Below are 16,741 nucleotides of genomic sequence, written 5' to 3' on the forward strand. Positions count from 1 at the left end.
TAGCTGTCGTAGTCCCAGTCACCCATGTAATCATGCACCCTAGGGATGAAGTTGAAGTTCAGTGGATCGCTATTGTCAACAAGGTAGACTTAGTGAAGGTAACGGTCTTTTAAGGGTTTAGTCCTGTGAACCTTGTTGTACAGTGTGTAAGGTCTCTTGTTCTGTCTTAAGCTTTCGTGAGGCAGTGGCCGTAATGGCAGTAAGATGTTTTTTCTTCCAGGGTTTTTCGCATGATAGTACTCCACTGGTTAATGGAGGCATCCTGCAAGTGTAGGTACCCTCAGCATGTCGTTATAGTCGTAAGCTCATCAAAGTATCAGTCACGTAATTAACCATATCGTCTATGAAATAATAGTGACAGAACCCCTAAGAAACTTGTTTGCCCAGAAGACAACTTTAATTCTATCGATTATATATATATATATATATATATATATATTATACAAATTCGGAAGGGTTGGATAAACTTTTTTTAATAAAATCCCTAAAAAAGAAGTTTTACCTCTCATTTGTATTTTTGGATTTATCCTTTGATGGGTGGGGGTCATAATGGCAAAAATTACCTAGGAAAGGACAGTCCTGTTGTTTTTATTAAAAATTCTTATTCTAGAATTTTCTATTCACAAAGCCTAATCATAATCTAGACATCGCTGTCAGGATATTTTTCGAGACCATAAATTCATACCAGAAATGTATAAACTCTATTTATGCAAGTATCATCAATGAATCCATGAAAACATTCAAGACTGTATTTTTTTGTTCTTATTTTCTCTCATATATGGGATTGGATTTAAATCTTTAAGGTGTAATGTGTCAAAACTATCTAATGTCACTTATATTACAAACACAATTAAATTGTGCACAGTGGATGCATATTTTAAACGACGAACAATACAAATGTAACATGGGTTTGTTATTATGTTTAACAACGTTATCACATCATGTTGTCATAAGTTATTAAAACTATATTAGCTCTGAATGTGATATGATAAAATGAGTTAAAAATAAGCATAAAGGTTTAGTATAAACATGTTCAAATTGTGGCTCCTCAACCTCACAAACCATTTTTAAAGATCTCTGTCAAGACGGAGTTCTGGGCCTACAAAGCCATGTCCATGTTCTAGACTTGGCTGTGGAGGGAGTGGATGAAGTCCTGGGATGTCGCCGAGGAAAAAAAACAAAATAAGAAGAGGGTTTTTAGTGCTGCAATGCGTCACAAAGAATAGCCAAGAACAACTCCGAATAATAAACAGACAACAAGAACAGGTGCTCGTGCATGCCGCTCACCTCGCCAAAGCACCTCACCGCCGCTGATTGGATGGCCCGGGATGACCGGCCAATCACTCGCGAGGAGGTGCCGTGGCAAGGTGCACGGCGTGTGCAAGCACCGGCCGCGAGGTGGTCGCGCCCTTCCACAAATTTCCCCAAACTTTCATGGTCGACCTCGTGCGGAAGTCCAAATTGCTGCAGCAAATAACTCAACTCACCTGAATGCCCGGGTCGAGGGTGACTCCATACGCGCCCTTCGGATCTTGGGCGGCCATCGGGAAGGAGGCGCAAGGAAGTCCAAGAACACGGCGGCGTGTCAAAGTAAGAGCCTCCAAGAAGACGGCGGCGGGGAAGAGCAGGCGCCTCCAAGAACACGGCGGAGCGGAGCAGAAGCCCACGAAGAAACCAGCGGGTCGAAGAAGGCGGACTCCAAGAAACCTGTCGGGGCAAAGAAGTGCCCGCCAAGAAACCGGCTGGTCGGAGATGGCGCCCTCCAAGAAACAATGGTGGCGGAGATGTTGTCGGCCGCGGAGCCTGCGGGGTGGACCAAGAACCCTCCGGGCGGGACGATTCGTCAGCGAGCACGTAGTGAGCGGGGAAATGGATGGCGGGCTACGACAGGTACTCGCAGGGCGCGTGAGCGGCGAACTGGATGGAAGGTGAAGGCAAGGACTCGTTTTCCAAACGAAAGGGAGGATTCGATCGGTTTCAAAGCGAGGAATATATATACACTTTCCTTTTGGTTCCGCCCAACGGCTAGGCTGGCTAGCCGACCTTAGCTTCCTACTGCTAATTACATCGCCGGTACATTTTGATACACTAAATGCCACAAATTGATTGCTCCGCAATGCAAATTGACTCTGCATTAGCCAAGTGGGATGCCTGCCACATCGGCTCGAGGCACTTGGCCGTCACTCCAACATTTTCGGAAAACCCTCCGATGCATGCTGAAATTACTTCACACGGTCCCTAACGTTGGAAAAACAAACCTTCCATTTCTCCAACGCCCGAAATCCCTAACCATGTTGCGGGATGCCACATCGGCTCGCGGCACTTGGCCGTCACCCAAACATTTGCGGGAAACCCTCCGATCAAGGACTTCCTCGTCCAGCAAGTCCTTTATCGTACGAGGCTATGGGGGAGCAAGACCAGATTTGGTCGGCGCCCTTACCTCCACGGGGATGGGAATGACTGGCGGCGAGGTCGCAGAGGCACACTGGGGTGGCGGGGTAAGGGCACGGTGAGTTAGGCAAGGTCAGGGATGGGCTTCGGCGAGGCAGCTAGCTCGGGTGCTCAGAGCGGGCATACGCAGGAGAGAAAGAGAGGAATGTTTTTTGAACCGGGCACTGCCAGACGCCTTAATGCTCTCACTATTGTGAATGTTTTTTGTTTTCTTGTCATTCCGGCGCCAATTTGTTTGTAATTCATTCACACACATAATAACTACTGTTCTTGGAACATCTCATCTTTCTTTCTAACGTCCAAACCTTCCCTGGAGTTCATCGGCATGGGCAACCTCTCCTCTCTTATTTCACCGTCTGAATGACAAGTTACATGCTATGAATGACAAGTACTACATGCTAGGTAGCGTTCACAAGCAAGAAAATCCATTTATTTCGGGTCAATAGCTCATGTGCGACATCTTTGAGATGAATTGGATGAGGAGCGACATAGTTGACGAAAATATCTCTGGTGCGACCTATTTGGGGCCAACAATAGCTCCAACGTGACATGGCCCTGTTTAACCATGGAATGCAAAACACAAGGGGTTAGTGGTTTGAGTTATGACACGCAGGACCCATCAGTTATCCACATGAATGTGGGACCCACTACTTACTCACATGCGTGCAGGACCCACAACTTATCCACATAAGCATGCTCGTGCTCATCAGCGTGCCCCGACCCGAGCCATCCACGAGCCCGAGCCAGCCCACCCCCCATTGCCTGCCCTTCCCCTTTCCCCTTTCCCCTTTTCCCCACCTTATTCTTCCTCTTCTCCGGCAACGAAGCGCGCCGCCGACGAGTGATGTCTAGCTCAACTTCGGCCTCCCGCCAATCATGGCCGCAATACGGTCCAGTGCCATTGACAAGATGCCCCGATTGCCCGTGCATGGAGCCTCTGAAGCATTTGACTTGTGTGAAGGAGGAAAATGGAAACCGTGGGCGCGAGTTCGTCAAATGCTTGAGTAGGCCATAGCCGAGGCAAGTTAGATCCGTGTACCGCACCAAGCAGCTTATCTAAATTCTCCCTATTTCTTTATTTTTCCGTTGAATTTGGGCGGTAGATATGATCTAGGGTTCATGCCGCCGTCGACCCCTGCTTACCCTGTTTATCAGGTTCTGAAGAAATGTGGGCATTTCGAGTGGATCGATGAGTACGTTGAGAGGTTGAAAATGCAGGCTTCAGCACAAGATCTCAATTTCAATTTTGGGGGGCAGCTTGGTGTGGAAGACGCCTCACATTTGGTGGACAGAGCCGATCCGATGATGGACAGTGTTGAAGTGAAGTGTGAATTGAAGAAAATGGGCACGCAACTAAAGCAGCTGATCAATTTGAAGCAACAAGCAAATATGATGGCTGGAGCATTTTATTGTTGTGTCATTGCTATGGGTTTCTTTTACTTGATGTTCATCACTCGCTAGAAATTTTTACCGTTTCATTTTGTGTTTCAAGCTAGTTTCAGAGTCAGGGGTCCCTGGTTTCAGTTACTGTTAGCTGAATTTGAATTTGTGTGGAGCAAATCCTAAATTCTGGTAACGATATTCAGACCCAATGATATTCTCAGTTAACAGAGTGCATGTGTGAAGCAATTGATGAATGAAATGTAGCAATTCATATAATGCAGCAATTCTAGTAATTCATAAAACGCATCAAAAAATGCAGTAATTCTTCAGTTAACAGAGTGCATGTGTAGAGTTCACAGTAAAAAAACGTTATTGGGCCGTGGGCTGATGAGTACTGTGACAAAAAGCAGGCCCAAATAGAAAACAAACCCACCCGCTTGGTGCAGCAAATGTAGCAATTCATAAAATGGCTGCATGAACACATGCATGTATTGTAACTTTTTTGTTTTGCTTTATATATTTGTTGCTTGTCTACGGTTCCATGAAACCCAAATTAAACGGGGATATGTGAAAGCCTCATAAATCATTTTTGGAATATTTATTTGGGCATTTGAGTTAATCCAATAATTATTTGCACAAATAAAATTGCACCCTAGACCTACTAGCTAGGGTGGCTCTAATAGCCAGGGCCTAGATACATGCATGCCCACATGCAGCACACCAATATAAGATTTTTTTTCTTTTTGCAAAAACATTTGAGTACCCATACACTTGCATGTCCATAGTGGAATCCTCCTTGTATTAGTAACATAAGTCTGAAACATTTAAAAAGTTCAAAAAATTTCAGAGTGAAGTGGAAAATCATCGTAACAAGAAAATAAAGTTTCTACGATCTGATCGTAGAGGCGAATATTTGAGTTACGAGTTTGGTCTTCATTTAAAACAATGTGGAATAGTTTCACAACTCACGCCACCCGGAACACCACAGCGTAATGGTGTGTCCGAATGTCATAACCGTACTTTATTGGATATAGTGCAATCTATTGAAGGAAATATGCCCTAGAGGCAATAATAAAGTTATTATTTATTTCCTTGTATCATGATAAATGTTTATTATTCATGCTAGAATTGTATTAACCGGAAACATAATACATGTGTGAATACATAGACCAACAGAGTGTCACTAGTATGCCTCTACTAGACTAGCTCGTTAATCAAAGATGGTTATGTTTCCTAACCATGAACAAAGAGTTGTTATTTGATTAACGAGGTCACATCATTAGTTGAATGATCTGATTGACATGACCCATTCCATTAGCTTAGCACCCGATCGTTTAGTATGTTGCTATTGCTATCTTCATGACTTATACATGTTCCTATAACTATGAGATTATGCAACTCCCGTTTACCAGAAGAACACTTTGGGTACTACCAAACGTCACAACGTAACTGGGTGATTATAAAGGAGTACTACAGGTGTCTCCAATGGCAGATGTTGGGTTGGCGTATTTCGAGATTAGGGTTTGTCACTCCGATTGTCGGAGAGGTATCTCTGGGCCCTCTCGGTAATACACATCACATAAGCCTTGCAAGCACTGCAACTAAATAGTTAGTTGTGACATGATGTATTACGGAACGAGTAAAGAGACTTGCCGGTAACGAGATTGAACTAGGTATTGGATACCGACGATCGAATCTCGGGCAAGTAACATACCGATGACAAAGGGAACAACGTATGTTGTTATGCGGTCTGACCGATAAAAGATCTTCGTAGAATATGTAGGAGCCAATATGGGCATCCAGGTCCCGCTATTGGTTATTGACCGGAGACATGTCTCAGTCATGTCTACATTGTTCTCGAACCGTAGGGTCCGCACGCTTAACGTTACGATGATAGTTATTATGAGTTTATGCATTTTGATGTACCGAAGGTTGTTCGGAGTCCCGGATGAGATTACGGACATGACGAGGAGTCTCGAAATGGTCGAGACGTAAAGATTGGTATATTGGAAGCCTATGTTTGGACACCGGAAGCGTTCCGGGTGAAATCGGGATTTTACCGGATTACCGGGAGGGTTACCGGAACCCCCCGGGAGGCTAATGGGCCTATTGGGCCTTAGTGGAAAAGAGAAAAGAGGCAGCCCTCTAGCTGGCCGGCGCCCCCTAGAGTCCTATTAGGAATAGGACAAGGGGCCGGCCCCCCTTCTCTCTCTTTCTCCCCTTGAGTCCTAATTGGAATAGGATTGAGGGGGGGAGTCCTACTCCCGGTGGGAGTAGGACTCCTCCTGCGCCCTCTCCCCCTAGCCGGCCGAACCCCCTCCCCCTGGCCTTTATATACGGGGGCAGGGGGCACCCCAAGACACACAAGTTAATCGTTCCTTAGCCGTGTGCGGTGCCCCCTGCCACCAAATTCCACCTCGATCATACCGTTACAGTGCTTAGGCGAAGCCCTGCGTCGGTAGTACATCAAGATCGTCACCACGCCGTCGTGCTGACGAAACTCTTCCTCGACGCTTTGCTGGATCGGAGCCCGAGGAACGTCATCGAGCTGAACGTGTGCTAAGAACTCGGAGGTGCCGGAGTAACGGTGCTTGGATCGGTCGGATCGGGAAGAAGACGTACGACTACTTCCTCTACGTTGTGTGATCGCTTCCGCAGTCGGTCTGCGTTGGTACGTAGACAACACTCTCCCCTCTCGTTGCTGTGCATCACCATGATCTTGCGTGTGCGTAGGAAAATTTTTGAAATTACTGCGTTCCCCAACATCTATGATGTCTCTTACCGATTTACCACTATAGTTTTTGGGGTTATGCATTAGAGACTGCTACATTCATATTAAATATGGCACCATCTAAATTCGTTGAGACGACACCTTATGAATTATGGTTTGGCAAGAAACCCAAGTTGTTGTTTCTTAAAGTTTGGGGTTGCGATGCTTATGTGAAAAAGTTTCAACCTGATAAGCTCGAACCCAAATTGGAGAAATGCGTCTTCATATGATACCCAAACGAGACTGTTGGGTACGCCTTCTATCACAGATCTGAAGGAAAGATCTTTGTTGCTAAGAATGGATTCTTTTTAGAGAAGGAGTTTCTCTCGAAATAAGTGAGTGGGAGGGAAGTAGAACTTGATGAGATAATTGTACCTTCTCCCGAATTGGAAAGTAGTTCATCACAGAAATCAGTTTTAGTGACTCTTACACCAATTAGTGAAGAAGCTAATGATGATGATCATGAAACTTCAGATCAAGTTACTACCGAACCTCATAGGTCAACCAGAGTACGGTCCACACCAGAGTGGTACAGTAATCCTGTTCTGAAAGTCATGTTACTAAACCATGACAAACCTAGGAACTATGAGGAAGCGATGATGAGCCCAGATTCCGCAAAATGGCTTGAGGCCATGAAATCTGAGATGGGATCCATATATGAGAACAAAGTATGGACTTTGATTGACTTGCCCGATGATTGGCAAGCCATAGAAAATAAATGGATTTTCAAGAGGAAGACGGACGGGGACAGTAGTGTTACTATCTACAAAGCTAGACTTGTCGAAAAAGGGTTTTGACAAAGTTCAAGGTGTTGACTACGATGAGATTTTCTCACTCGTAGAGATGCTTAAGTCTGTCCGAATCATATTAGCAAATTGTCATATTTTATGAAATCTGGCAAATGCATGTCAAAACTACATTCCTTAATAGATTTCTTAAAGAAGAGTTATATATGATGCAACCAGAAGGTTTTGTCGATCCTAAAGGTGCTAACAAAATGTGCAAGCTCCAGCGATCCATCTATGGACTGGTGCAAGCATCTCAGAGTTGGAATATACGCTTTGATGAGTTGATCAAAGCATATTGTTTTATACAGACTTGCGATGAAGCCTGTATTTACAAGAAAGTGAGTGGGAGCACTACAGTATTTCTGATAAATATATGTGAATAACATATTGTTGATCAGAAATAATGTAGAATCTTCTGGAAAGCATAAAGGAGTTTTTCAAAGAAAGACCTCGGTGAAGCTGCTTACATATTGAGCATCAAGATCTATAGAGATAGATCAAGACGCTTGATAAGTTTTTTCAAATGAATACATACCTTGATAAGATTTTGAAGTAGTTCAAAATGGAACAGTCAAAGAAAGAGTTCTTTCCTATATGACAAGGTGTGAAATTGAGTAAGCCTCAAAGCCCGACCACAGTAGAAGATAGAAAGAGAATGAAAGTCATTCCCTATGCCTCAACCATAGGTTCTATAAAGTATGCCATGCTGTGTACTAGATCTATTGTATACCCTACACTGAGTTTGGCAAGGGAGTACAATAGTGATCTAGGAGTAGATCACTGAAAAGCAGTTAGAATTATCCTTAGTGGAATAAGGATATGTTTCTCGATTATGGAGGTGACAAAAGGTTCGCCGTAAAGGGTTACGTCGATGCAAGTTTTAACACTGATCCAGATGACTCTAAGTCTCGATCTGCATACATATTAAAATTGGGAGCAATTAGCAAAAGTAGCTCCGTGCATTGTAGACATAGAAATTTGGCAGACCCGTTGACTAAACTTCTCTCACAAGCAAAACATGATCACACATTAGTACTCTTTGGGTGTTAATCACATGGCGATGTGAACTAGATTACTGACTCTAGTAAACCCTTTGAGTGTTGGCCACATGGCGATGTGAACTATGGATATTAATCACATGGTGATGTGAACTATTGGTGTTAAATCACATGGCGATGTGAACTAGATTATTGACTCTAGTGCAAGTGGGAGACTGAAGGAAATATGCCCTAGAGGCAATAATAAAGTTGTTATTTATATTTCCTTATATGATGATAAATGTTTATTATTCATGCTAGAATTGTATTAACCGGAAACGTAGTACATGTGTGAATACATAGACAAACAGAGTGTCGCTAGTATGCCTCTACTTGACTAGCTCGTTGAATCAAAGGTGGTTAAGTTTCCTAGCCATAGACATGAGTTGTCATTTTTATTAACGGGGTCATATCATTAGAAAATGATGTGATTGACTTGACCCATCCGTTAGCTTAGTATTTGATCGTTTAGTATATTGCAATTGCTTTCTTCATGACTTATACATGTTCCTATGACTATGAGATTATGCAACTCCCGAATACGGAGGAACACTTTGTGTTCTACCAAACATCACAACGTAACTGGGTGATTATAAAGGTGCTCTACAGGCATCTCCGAAGGTACTTGTTGAGTTGGCGTATTTCGAGATTAGGATTTGTCACTCCGATTGTCGGAGAGGTATCTCTCGGCCCTCTCGGTAATGCACATCACTATAAGCCTTGCAAGCAATGTGACTAATGAGTTAGTTGCGGGATGATGCATTACGTAACAAGTAAAGAGACTTGTCGGTAACGAGATTGAACTAGGTATTGAGATACCGACGATCGAATCTCGGGCAAGTAACATACCGATGACAAAGGGAACAACGTATGTTGTTATGCGGTTTGACCGATAAAGATCTTCATAGAATATGTGGGAGCCAATATGAGCATCCAGGTTCCGCTATTGGTTATTGACCGGAGACGTGTCTCGGTCATGTCTACATAGTTCTCGAACCCGTAGGGTCCGCACGCTTAACGTTCGGTGACTATGAGTTTATGTGTTTTGATGTACCAAAGGTAGTTCGGAGTCCCGGATATGATCACGGACATGACGGGGAGTCTCGAAATGGTCGAGACATAAAGATCGATATATTGAAAGCCTATATTTGGACATCGGAATAGTTCCGGGTGAAATCGGGATTTTACCGGAGTACGAGGAGGTTACCGGAACCCCCCGGTAAGTGTATGGGCCTTATTGGGCCATAGTGGAGAGAGAGAGAGAGAGAGGAGACCAGGGCAGGCCGCGCGCCCCCTCTCCCTCTGGTCCGAATTGGACTAGGAGGGGTGATGACCCACAAGTATAGGGGATCTATCGTAGTCCTTTCGATAAGTGAGAGTGTCGAACCCAACGAGGAGCAGAAGGAAATGATAAGCGGTTTTCAGCAAGGTATTCTCTGCAAGCAGTGAAATTATAGGTAACAGATATTTTTTTGATAGGATAATTTGTAACGAGCAACAAGTAACAAAAGTAAATAAAGTGCAGCAAGGTGGCCCAATCCTTTTTGTAGCAAAGGACAAGCTTGGACAAACTCTTATATAGAGAAAAGCGCTCCCGAGGAAACATGGGAATTATCGTCAAGCTAGTTTTCATCATGTTCATATGATTCACGTTCGGTACTGTGATAATTTGATATGTGGGTGGACCGGTGCTCGGGTGTTGTTCTTACTTGAACAAGCATCCCACTTATGATTAACCCCTATTGCAAGCATCCGCAACTACAAAAGAAGTATTAAGGTGAACCTAACCATAGCATGAAACATATGGATCCAAATCAGCCCCTTACGAAGCAACGCATAAACTAGGGTTTAAGCTTCTGCCACTCTAGCAACCCATCATCTACTTATTACTTCCCAATGCCTTCCTTTAGGCCCAAATAATGGTGAAGTGTCATGTAGTCGACATTCACATAAAACCACTAGAGGAGAGACAACATACATCTCATCAAAATATCGAACGAATACCAAATTCACATGACTACTAATAGCAAGACTTCTCCCATGTCCTCAGGAACAAACGTAACTACTCACAAAGCATATTCATGTTCATAATCAGAGGAGTATTAATATGCATAAAGGATCTAAACATATGATCTTCCACCAAATAAACCAGCTAGCATCAACTACAAGGAGTAATCAACACTACTAGCAACCTACAAGTACCAATCCCAGACTTAGAGACAAGAATTGGATACAAGAGATGAACTAGGGTTTGAGAGGAAATGGTTCTGGTGAAGATGTTGATGGAGATTGGTCCCCTCCCGATGAGAGGAGCGTTGGTGATGATGATAGCGATGATTTCCCCCTCCCGGAGAGAAGTGTCCCCGTCATAACAGCTCTGCCGGAGCCCTAGATTGGCTCCGCCAAGGTTTCGCCTCGTGGCGGCGGAGTCTCGTCCCGAAAGCTTGCTTATGATTTTTCTTCGGACGAAAGACTTCATATAGCAGAAGATGGGCACCAGAAGGCTAACAGGGGGCCCACGAGGCAGGGGGCGTGCCCAAGGGGGTAGGGCGCGCCCGCCACCCTCGTGGCCAGGGTGTGGGCCCCCTCTCATATTTCTTCCGCTCAGTATTTTTTATTATTTTCAAAAACAATTTCGTGGAGTTTCAGGACTTTTGGAGTTGTGCAGAATAGGTCTCTAATATTTGCTCCTTTCCATCCCAGAATTCCAGCTGTTGGCATTCTCCCTCCTTATGTAAACCTTGTGAAATAAGAGAGAATATGCATAAGTATTGTGACATAATGTGTAATAACAGCCCATAATGCAATAAATATCGATATAAAAGCATGATGCAAAATGGACGTATCAGGGGGCGGCGTCCCCCCTTTCCTTCCTCTCTCTCCCCCTTCCTTCTCTCCTAGTCCAACTAGGGAAGGTGGGGATCCTACTCCTGATGGGAGTAGGACTCCTCCAGCGCGTGCCATAGAGGGCCTGTCCTCCCCCCTCCTCCACTCCTTTATATACGGGGAGGGGGACACCCCATAGACACACAAGTTGATCATTGATCTCTTAGCCGTGTGCGGTGCCCCCCTCCACCATAATACACCTCGGTCATATCGTCATAGTGCTTAGGCGAAGCCCTGCGCCGGTAGCTTCATCATCACCGTCATCACGCCGTCGTGCTGACGAAGCTCTCCCTCGAAGCTCTGCTAGATCGTGAGGTCGTGGGACGTCACCGAGCTGAATGTGTGCAGATCGCGGAGGAGCCGTATGTTCGGTACTAGGATCGATCGATCGTGAAGACGTACGACTACATCAACCGCATTGTCATAACGCTTCCACTTTCGGTCTACGAGGGTACGTGGACAACAATCTCCCCTCTCGTTGCTATGCATCACCGTGATCTTGCGTGTGCGTAGGATTTTTTTTGAAATTACTACGTTCCCCAACAATTTACAGTACTTCTAGCACTTATATTGTTCCATTTGAGTTTTCCCCTAATGAGTAATGAACAATTAAGTCAGTCTTCATGTCAAAAAATGACTATTTCCAGTATTTACCCTAATAAGAAGAAAACACATTGATGCATGACCATCAATTTTGTTGATCCATTGGAAACTCCTGAAGAAATGGCAACAGGAAGATATGTATACAAGTGATTAAATGATCCAACTTAATCATTATAACATGGTCATGGTTAATAAATTGCCTTATCTGACACCAACTATTGACATTATTGCATAACTTATGTAAGTCATGATTGCTGAGAAGAGGAACTCTCCTATTGTAGTAAAAGCTATGTAACATCCCAAATTTCAAATTTGGATGTTAATCATTAGGTTATCATATGCATACATACTTTGAGCATTTTGAATTTGGTTTATTTGGACATTTTGATCCTAAAGACCTTAAGCAACTCAAGGACCATTCGAGAGAGTTGGAGGTTTTCATAAAATTCCATTTTTGAATTTTCAAAATTGGTAAATTGGATCAAGGTGATTTTTATTCGAAATTGTTTTTCCAATTATTTAAAAATAAATAAAATAATGAGAGAAGATAATATGACTTCTTTAAAACAGAGAAAATAATGGAAATTTGATTTTGAATAAAAATATATTTTTATTTGAATTTTTATTTGGGATTTTATTCCATTAAATTAGGAGAAATTGCATTTTTAAAAATTGTGTTTTAGCCCAGAAAAATGTTCATGTTGTCCTAAATATTAGGAGAAGACCGTGAAAATTATTTCTGGAATTTTAGGATTATTTTTTTTCTTTTGGATTTTTCTTCTCTGAGGAAAAATTATTTTTAAAAAAAGTTTTCGGACCGAACTGGGCCAAAGGCCTAGCCGGCCCGAGCCGCCGCCGCCTTCCCTGCCGTGCGGGAACCAGACTCGCCGGAGTCCGGGAGCGAACCGCCGCGCCGCCCGACCCCCTTCCCAGGTCGGCCTCGCCCCCCTCCTTATAAGCCGCCACCCTGTCCCTCTCATCAGTCGCCGCCGCCGCCCCGCGCCGCAGCAACAGCGGCCAGTCGCCGCTGCCGCGAGCCGCTGCCGCCTGCCGCGCCGCCTCCCGCCGGCGCAGCCGCCTCGCCTCGCCGCCCGCGCCGTGTAGCCCCGCCGTCGCCGGAGCCGCCGTCTCGCTTCGCCGCTGCCGCGGTCCGATCCGCCGGAGCCCGATCCGCCGCCGCTGGTTTTTCTCACCGAACCGGTATAACCGCCAAAAAACCTGTCCCGGTTTTTTAAGTTTCGGTTTCGTTTAGATCGGTTAATTTGTTAGGTTAGTTAAATTAGCGAATGTTCGCTCGTTTAGATCTGTTAGTGAATGCTTTCGTTCGTTAGGTTCTGTTAGCGAACGTTCGTTCATTAGATTTTCTTTTTAGTTTTATTTTGTCGGCCAGGAACCTATCCGCGAATAGTTTTCTTACAGATTAGTCCCTGATCTCTAAAACCTCACAACTTGTTGCTCGTTTATCCAAATCTAGTGAAACCAATGCCAAATTCTTCGTTACAATCCCCTCTGTTCAGATAAACAACTTGGAAATGATTTTGAAAATTTTAAAATTTGGTTTCAAGAAGATTTGATTTCGAATTTCTTTTGATCATAGTTCGAGTTTCGTAATTCCGATTTGATCGATTTTTTTTGCAAATCGAAGTTCTTCACTTGTACTTTTTTTAGATCATTTATTTTGGTTTTTCCTTTGCATCTTATGCTTGAGTGCTTATGTATGCTATTGTTTGTTCACGATAGTGTTTGCGGAGTGCGAAGCTTGCTACTACGAATCTCTAGGGTTTTCCGATCGTCGGCAAGGCAAGTAACACTTTGATTATATCCCTTTATTACCCAGATTTTATGCATTAGTTTCAACCCTCGAACATTGCATGAGTAGGATTTGATAACATGTGGGTACTGGGAAGTAGTTGATGAGGTAGGAATCTATTGTCTTATATTCAAACCCTTGGGTGTTACTATGTTATGCTTATACTGCTATGCTATGCTCGTATACGTGGTTTGGTTTGAGAGAATTCATGAAAGATGTGAGAGATATTGTTAATTAAGGGTTTAACTTAAGGTGGCTACTTTAATACACATCTGGGTGGATTGGTTGTGGGCACCTGGAGCAATCCAGTGTTGTCCTAGGATATCCCGGAGTACCCGTGTGATCATCCTATGGTTTGACACCCAGACTCAAAGGGATCATTAGATTATTCATGCTAGAAACTTCCGTGTGCAGCCACAAGCCATTATGGGCTCTGGCATAGTTGAGTATGTTGTTTGACCTTTTTCAGTGGTAGGCTAGCAGATGTAGGAGAAGTAGGTGGTACTATCTACCCAGAGTAAAGAGTTAATGCTTCGAAAAGACTGTGTCTCGATCATCCGTTTCTCAAAAATCATGTAGTGCGAGAAATCCAATGGAGGAGATCGAGTCTTGTGAGAAAAAGTGTGCAAACCTCTACAGAGTGTACAAACTAATCATGATTAGCCGTGTCCCCGGTTATGTACAATCTTGAGTATCTAGTACTTGAATTATTTATTTGATCTCATCACTTTACCTAATAAAATTGTTGTGTTGTAATTATTATTTTGGGATTGAGTTGGAGGAACCTTCTCAATATTTAAACAAACTTTGTAGTTAAATAAAATATATTCCTTTGTCGTAGGGAAAAATTGGCTTTATGCAAAAGATAACCTTAGAGCCTCCACCAGCCATATTTGCATGTAGTGATAGCTGCTATTTGTTCATTACTCTATAGTGTTATCTTGCCAGCATATTCCATGTGCTGACCTACACGGCTACAACGTATCATGTTGCAGAATTTTCAGAAAAGGAGTAAGGTGTGCTAGGTCATTGTCGTGCACTCAGTATTGCCGTGGAGTTGGATGGACTCATTTATCTTCGATGCTTCCGCGGTTATCTTATTTAGATGGCCTTCAGCCATATTATTGTAAAAGTACTCTTTTTGAGACACTCGATATAATAAATGTGTGATTGAACTCTGTTATAAATCCTCGAGTACTTTGTGTGTCAGCAATACCGATCCAGGGATGACACTTAAGCACAAAGACTTGACCGTCTGAGGTCGGGTCGCTACAAGCTACCTTGTGCAAGTACACTATTTAAATAGTTCCATATATGTTCAAACTGACATCGCTACTCCAAGTGTAGATGCAAGAAAGATAAAATTATACTTAGATAAATTTAGGAAGCAAATGGCTGACATATGGCACCAGACACAAGTTAAAGATATGGTCAATCAATGTCACAAGTGTTTTTAAAAATGAAAGCATTTTCAACATCATCTTCTATCAATTAAAAATAATTATTAGCAAAACATCATTGAGTAACGTTCTTCGGTGGAATGATGATGAGAATTTACGAGACAAAGTCTAAACAGCAAAACGTACCTTCCAACTCCCAAACAAGACTCTTACTAACTTTCATATGCATAATCACATGGCCATTTTCTGTGTGTATATGACTATCCGATGGGTGTGGCGGTGCTCTGTTTAAACTATGGGGCCGGTTGATCCTGAAAGTTACTATTCACAAGGCAACTAATGGCACATGGTGCTACTCTTAAAGAGCACTGAACTAAGGGGAGGGGGTTCTTTTCTTTTCACAATCACATCCAAGCAAATGTTTCAGCGTAGCTCAGAATGGGGAGGAGTTTGGGAGTAGAGCCCTAACCTGATATCGTGGAGTAAATTGCAAAAAACCACCACAATTGGGGACCCTAATTCAGAAAACCACCACCTTTCATTTTTTTTCTTTCAAAAAACCGCCACGTTTGTGCTGACAGTTTTCAAATGATGCTGCTTCGCTCGTTTGCTGCGTCTGAGTGCAAACCTTATCGGTTGGGCCTGCTGTCAGGGGCCACGTGGACAGGAGGCGACGGCGCGCGTGACGGGCGCCGTTAGACGGCGTCGCACAAGACCTAGCTGTTGGAAATATGCCCTAGAGGCAATAATAAAATGGTTATTATTATATTTCTTTGTTCATGATAATTGTCTATTGTTCATGCTATAATTGTGTTATCCGGAAATCGTAATACATGTGTGAACACATAGACCACAACACGTCCCTAGTGAGCCTCTAGTTGACTAGCTCGTTGATCAAAAGATAGTCATGGTTTCCTGACTATGGACGATGTCATTGATAACGGGATCATATCATTAGGAGAATGATGTGATGGACAAGACCCAATCCTAAGCTTAGCTTAAAGATCGTGTAGTTCGTTTGCTGTAGCTTTTCTGAATGTCAAGTATCATTTCCTTAGACCATGAGATTGTGCAACTCCCAGATACCGTAGGAGTGCTTTGGATGTGCCAAACGTCACAACGTAACTGGGTGACTATAAAGGTACATTACAGGTATCTCCGAAAGTGTCTGTTGGGTTGGCACGAATTGAGACTGGGATTTGTCACTCCATATGACGGAGAGGTATCTCTGGGCCCACTCGGTAATGCATCATCATAATGAGCTCAATGTGATCAAGTGGTTGATCACGGGATCATGCATTACGGTACGAGTAAGGTGACTTGCCGGTAGCGAGACTGAACAAGGTATTGGGATACCGACGATCGAGTCTCGGGCAAGTAACGTACCGATTGACAAAGGGAATTGTATACGGATTGATTGAATCCTCGACATCATGGTTCATACGATGAGATCATCATGGAGCATGTGGGAGCCAACATGGGTATCCAGATCCCGCTGTTGGTTATTGACCGGAGAGGCTTCTCGGTCATGTCTGCATGTCTCCCGAACCCGTAGGGTCTACACACTTAAGGTTCGGTGATGCTAGGGTTGTAGAGATATAGCACACGGTAAC

Source organism: Triticum urartu, unplaced genomic scaffold, assembly GCF_003073215.2.
Source record: "Triticum urartu cultivar G1812 unplaced genomic scaffold, Tu2.1 TuUngrouped_contig_4149, whole genome shotgun sequence".
NCBI classification, from domain to species: Eukaryota; Viridiplantae; Streptophyta; class Magnoliopsida; order Poales; family Poaceae; genus Triticum; species Triticum urartu.